This window comes from Nomascus leucogenys, unplaced genomic scaffold (genome assembly GCF_006542625.1).
Source record: "Nomascus leucogenys isolate Asia unplaced genomic scaffold, Asia_NLE_v1 Super-Scaffold_285, whole genome shotgun sequence".
Classification (NCBI taxonomy): Eukaryota; Metazoa; Chordata; class Mammalia; order Primates; family Hylobatidae; genus Nomascus; species Nomascus leucogenys.
In genome coordinates, this window is record NW_022095770.1 from 2,502,239 (window position 1) to 2,508,238 (window position 6,000).

General features: G+C 38.8%; 1 pseudogene; it reads right to left on the reverse strand.

Annotated features, from left to right (window-relative positions):
- Positions 1-3,031: 3,031 nt before the first annotated feature.
- Positions 3,032-5,444, reverse strand: LOC115833604 (annotated as a pseudogene).
- Between the last annotated feature and the right edge of the window lie 556 nt (positions 5,445-6,000).

Below are 6,000 nucleotides of genomic sequence, written 5' to 3' on the forward strand. Positions count from 1 at the left end.
ATAGATAGATAGATAGATAGATAGATAGATAGATAGATAGATAGATAGATAGATAGATAGATGCAGATGATAGATAGTAAATAGGCTCCATAATGGTCCCCATAATGCACTGACTTTGGGACTATACTTTAACCTTAGATCTCTGCTACACCTCCACACAGTGGCTTGTTCCTCCGGGTTGTGGCAGCACAGCAGCACTGAAAGTGGCTGCGAGTCTGTTAAGGATCAAGGGGTACCTATGTCATTGCAGGGGGCTCAAGAAAGCACAGAGGGCCGTGGTAGTGGGCCTTCTGGTGGCTTTTATGGTGTTGAGGGTAGGTTGGGTCCTGGCACAGGGTGGAGTAGCATGAGTACTGGACCAAATAGGGGCCTGTGAAATTCTGGTGACTCTGATGGTGGCGGCCTTCTTTCAAGTCATGAGAGGAAAACCACACAGAATTTAAACGAATGCCAGGCCTATTACCTTGACAAGTTACATTGCCTGGAAAATGCCAGTGCTGACCTTGCACTCAAAATAAAAAGGTGGCATGAGAATTTGGGGGAAAAAATTGATGGTCAACCTCGAGACTATAGCAAATATTACAACACTATCAAGTACCTTAAAACTCAGTTGTCTTAAACGTAGAAAATACAACCCTTTCTCCTGGCCAACATATATTGTATCTGATTAATTAATGCATCTAATGTCAAGAAAAATGTCTAATGTGCATACAAATTAATATGAAATGGCTCAACATTCATTTGAAAGAGAAACATTTATCCTTATTTCAGAAGCTCTAAAAAATATACTTAGCTGAAAAGTTCTGTAATAGTCCCAGAAAAAATTAAATACACTGCTTATTTTTACAAATATAACTTTTTTGAGACAGGGTCTAGCTCTGTTGCCCTGGCTAGTGTGTAGTGGCACGATCATAGCAGCCTCACCCCCCCAGATGTGGACAATCCTCCCATGTCAGCCTCCCAAGCAGGGACTACAGACATGTCCCACCATTCCCAGCTAAATTTTTTTCTGTAGAGATGGGGTCTCACTATGTTGTTCAAGCTGATCTCGAACTCCTGGACTCAGGTGATCCTCCAGCCTCAGCTTCTCAAAGTGCTGGGACTACAGGCATGAGCCACCATGACTAGTACAAATATAATTATGATTGACAAACTTATAATTGTTGAAATCCATAAAGTATATAATCTGAACCTAATGGCACCCAACATATTTTGTTGAATTATATGGTTCCTTTTCCTCCCTTGAAGGTAACAAATGTTACTTTGGAAAATGCCAACATTCCGCATTAGATCCACAATGCCAGGCTCACTGTGGATGACTTCAAGCTCAAGTAAGTCAGAAACCATGTAAAGAACTGGAAAAAAAAAAAACAACAAAAAAACAAAAAAAAAAAAACAAAAAAAAAACCTCCCCGATTCACCACTTTAAACAGTTACTACAAAATTTATAATATCATTATTTCATATTATTAAACATCTCAACATAAAACAATCTCTTTTATGTTTAAATTGCAATAGTGGTCACAGGCTAGCAATGTGAAAACTCCCAGGCTAGCGATTTGAAATCTCGTGTACGGTGTATAACTCTCCAATCCACAGGTCAAAGACTTGGTTTTTATAGAACTGCAGGAGGTCCCCGTACTCTACTTGAATTTTTTTTCACTGGGGAGACATAGTCCTTGTAAAACAAAGGTGCACTGCCCTGTACATGAACAGGAGCTTGCTTCCCTTCCTAGTCAAAGAGCAGACGGGAGATTTTCACTCTTTCATGGCTTTAATAATGTTATTCCTACCATTTACTGAACACTGATGCTGCGCTAAGCACTTTTGTACATTAACTCAATTCTCATAATATTCCCATTTTAGCCGGGCACGGTGGCTCACACCTGTAATCCCAGCACTTTGGGAGGCTGAGGCAGGTGGATCACTTGAGGTCAGGAGTTTGAGACCAGCCTGGCCAACATGGTGAAACACTGTCTCTACTAAAAATACAAAAATTAGTCAGACATGGTGATGCACACTTGTAATCCCAGCTACTTGGGAGGCTGAGGCGGGAGGATCACTTGAACCTGGGAGGCAGAGATTATGGTGAACCAAGATCACGCCACTGTACTCCAGCCTGGGTGACAGAGCGAGACTTGGTCTCAAAAAAAAATAAAAATAAAAATAAAAAAACCACACACACAAAAAACACCCAATATTCCCATTTTAATGATGAGAAAACTAAGGTTCAGAGAAGTAATTTGCCCAAGGTGACAGCTGAACATGGCAGAGGTGCAATTTGAACCCATGTCATCACACCCCAGTGCTCTGCTCTTTAAGCTCCACTATGTGGGATGTTTTATTACCACTGGATGAGGAGACCTCCATCTAAGCTGTACTGATTCTTCTAATTGGGCTCTGTTCAGATACCAGAGTAAAGTTGTCCTTTATTAGTGTGTTGAGGCTGATAGCAAGGGCCTGCAAAGTGTCTTAGATGAGTGGACTTTGAACAAGACTAACCTAGAGTTGCAAATGGAAAGCCAGATGGAGGAGCTGACTTACCTCAGAAACAATCATGAAGAGGCGGGAACTACACAAAATGAATGTAAAGTTTCAGTATGTCAATACTTGTCAAGATATGGTAGTGGTGGCTATCATTATAAGAGACAGTCTTTTCATAAAACACAGGTAAAGTAACATAGACTGTGAGGCAAAACTTACCTCTCAAGATGAAGTGAAAATCAAATAAATTACTTATATTAAAATATTTTGTAAAAATTAAAAATATTATTCCTTTATATTGATCCTAAATATTTTTATAATAGGGTTGCCAGATAAAATACAGAACTCTCAGTTTAAATTATAATTTCAGGTAAACAATGAATAATATAACAGATATGTCCCAAATATTGCATGGAACATAGTTATACCAAAAAAAGTATTCAATGTTTATTTGAAATTCAAATTTAATTGGCATTCTGTATTTTATTTGCTAAATCTAGTAACACTATTTTGTTGTCTCCTAGAAATTTTTTTGAAACCTTAAAAAAGATTTCTAAATTCTATATTTTCAGTGTTAAATTTTTAATTTCTTTAAATAATCATATTCCAGATGCAAAATCAAGTAACCTGTGGCATCTTATTTTATGTTGGATCAGGAGATGAAGGCTGACAATGATAAGGTACCTTATGTTGAGGTAAACGTAGAAAACAAACGGGCCCAGGTGTGGACCTGACTGTCCTGCTGAACCAGACTAGAGAGTAACATGAGGCTTTGCCACAACAAAGCCACAGAAAGGCTAAGGCCTGGTTTAATGTAAGGTAAGTCTAACACAGACAAAACAAAACAAAACAAAACAAAAAAATATCCAATATTAAGCAGAAGTCATGAAAACTAGTAGTAGTATTTATATTTTTATTCCACTCTAATACCTCGACATAAAGAACTGATGGGCAGGCATTGGCTTCTGCTGACAATTGGCAACCGGCATGAGATTGCTGAGCTGAGGTGGACTCTCCAGACACTGGAACTGGAACTCCAGGCCTAGTGGCCTCTGGTAAGAATGCTGCAGCGTGAGACCCTTGAGAGAGACTGACTTGTTGAAGCTGAAGGGAAAACCGAGAGCCTCCGGTCCAGCTGTTGAAGAGCAACCACCAGCCAACACCAAGGAGACAAGGAAGAAGAAGTCATTCTCTCAACCGACATCCGGAAGCACAAAGAAGAGTCCCAAGATAGCGAAGAAAGGAAAACAACTCAAGCGAGAGCCAGGAAGAAAAACGCTCCACAAAAATCCACGGCTTTAAGAAGACTTGAGGAAGGGAGCTGCCAACACCCTCTGGCCACAGTGACCAACGGAATGAGGAACTCTAACAGAACGAGCTGCAGTCAGAGCAACAGAGGGGACACAACTGGAGCAACAGAGTGAGGGGTCACAGCCGGCGCAACAGAGTGGGAGGATGCCAACCATTCCAACTCTCTCCCTGAGCAGCGAGTAATTTCAGGGCAAGCCCAGAGACCTAGGATCCATCTGAGAAGTCTTCAGAGGTCTGAACCAGAGAACTCAACAACAGGATACGCCCCATGGTGATGACAATAAAATGAATCTGTTGTAAAAGGAAAAAACAAAAAAAATTACAATGTGTTGCTTTGAAATCCAATGGTATATTCACACGTGACATGTCTGGTCACAGATGTCTCAAAACATTTTGTGTCTCCACAGTATAATGTTTGCCCTGTAAAATTTAAAAGCAATTCTTTAATTTTAAACTATAGAGGAACAGTAAATTAGGATAAGAGAGAAAGACACAATACCAGGAGTAAATATACTTACATGGTTTCTTTACAATTACAAATTAAGTTCTATGTGGTACTAGTTTATGCCATTCTGCACTATTCTTCTACATTGTAATTTTTGATGAATCATCTTTTTACTTTTATTTTCCATTGCTTTCCTCTTTTAAATTTTTTAAAAATTTTATGGATACATAGTAGTTATGCATATATATGGGGTACATGTGATACAAGCATACAATGTGTAATGATCAAATCAGGATAATGGGGATATTCATCACCTCACTTATTTCTTTGTGTTAGGGACATTCTAATTTCACTCTAGTTATTTAAAATATACAGTGAATTTGTCAACGATAGTCACTCTATTGTGCTACTGAACACTAGATCTTATTCCTTCTAATTGTAATTTTGTACCCATCAACCAACCCCTCTTTATCCCCTACTTTCTCTCCCCCGCCTCCCTACTATCCTCCTAGCCTCTCTGGTAACCATTATACACTCTTTATCTCGATGAGATCAACTTTTTTAGCTCCCACATGAGTGAGAACATGTGATACTTGTGTTCTTTTTAATCTAGTTTGACAGAAACTGAAAGTAACTACTGTTACAATATGTTACCCCAATATAGCTTGTGGGGTCTTCATCCTTGGAGAGTTTTGAGATGGAAGGAAGGAAGCAGGGGAGGGAGGGAAGCAGGAAATTCTAACTAGACCAAATTTAGCATTTATGTTCCAGATGCCAAGAAAAAAAAATAATGCAACATCTTATAGCTCTGCAAATATGCACTCATTTATATCTAAGCATTAGACTAGAAAATTCTAACTAGCTCTACATTTCAACCAAAATTATCAATATGGAAAATATTTGGAGAGACACCAAAAAGTTTAATAGCTTTTGAATGTATATAAGTTGGAAACTTTCAAAGCAGCAGAACCCCTCCATGTCATAGTTTACTAGTAAATTAATTCAGATACACACCTTGTGTTCACGGTTGTATTCCTCAAGACTTAAGTTAAAAACCTGATGAAAAGTGGTTAATCTCCATAATGGGTGATAGCTCCATCTGAAAAAGCCGGCATTATAAAAGGATTAATGCTTCAATTATGCATGGTGGCTAATTGCTGTGATTTGTTATTTTAATGACTGGTCTGCCAAAGAGTTAGGAACCTCCATAAACCCATGCGAGAGGGACCCTCAAGAAGTTAGTGCAGAGTCTCACCTGGGAACAGACAAGGCCTACAAGTCTGATCTCTTCCAGGGCAGGACATCTTGCCTTATTAGTTCTTTTTCTTTTCAAATTAGTCTGTTTTTTTTTTCATACAAAAGTATGATAAGGAAGGTTTGTCTAGTCTGAAAAAGAAACTAAAATCCCTTATGTTCGTGTTAATTTTCCAAGTCACATGACTGAAAAATACAATTTTAGCTCATTTCAAAAGAGTTTTAGGAGTTACTCGTTGTTTAAGCCAGCAACAGTGTGTTTAAAAAAAGAAAAAACAGTTAATCATTGTGTTTTAAAAAAGCTCTGAAGATAGGTCTGTGTTCAAATCCCACCAAAGTCCCTCTATTGAATAGTTTTGGGAATGCTAAATTTTAACTAATTTCTCTTCTTTTTTGAGGGGGTTTTTGGGAAACAGGGTCTCGCTCTGTCACCCAGGCTGGAGTGCAGTGGTGCAATCACAGCTCACTGCAGCCTTGACCTTTTGGGCTCAGGTGATCCTCTCACC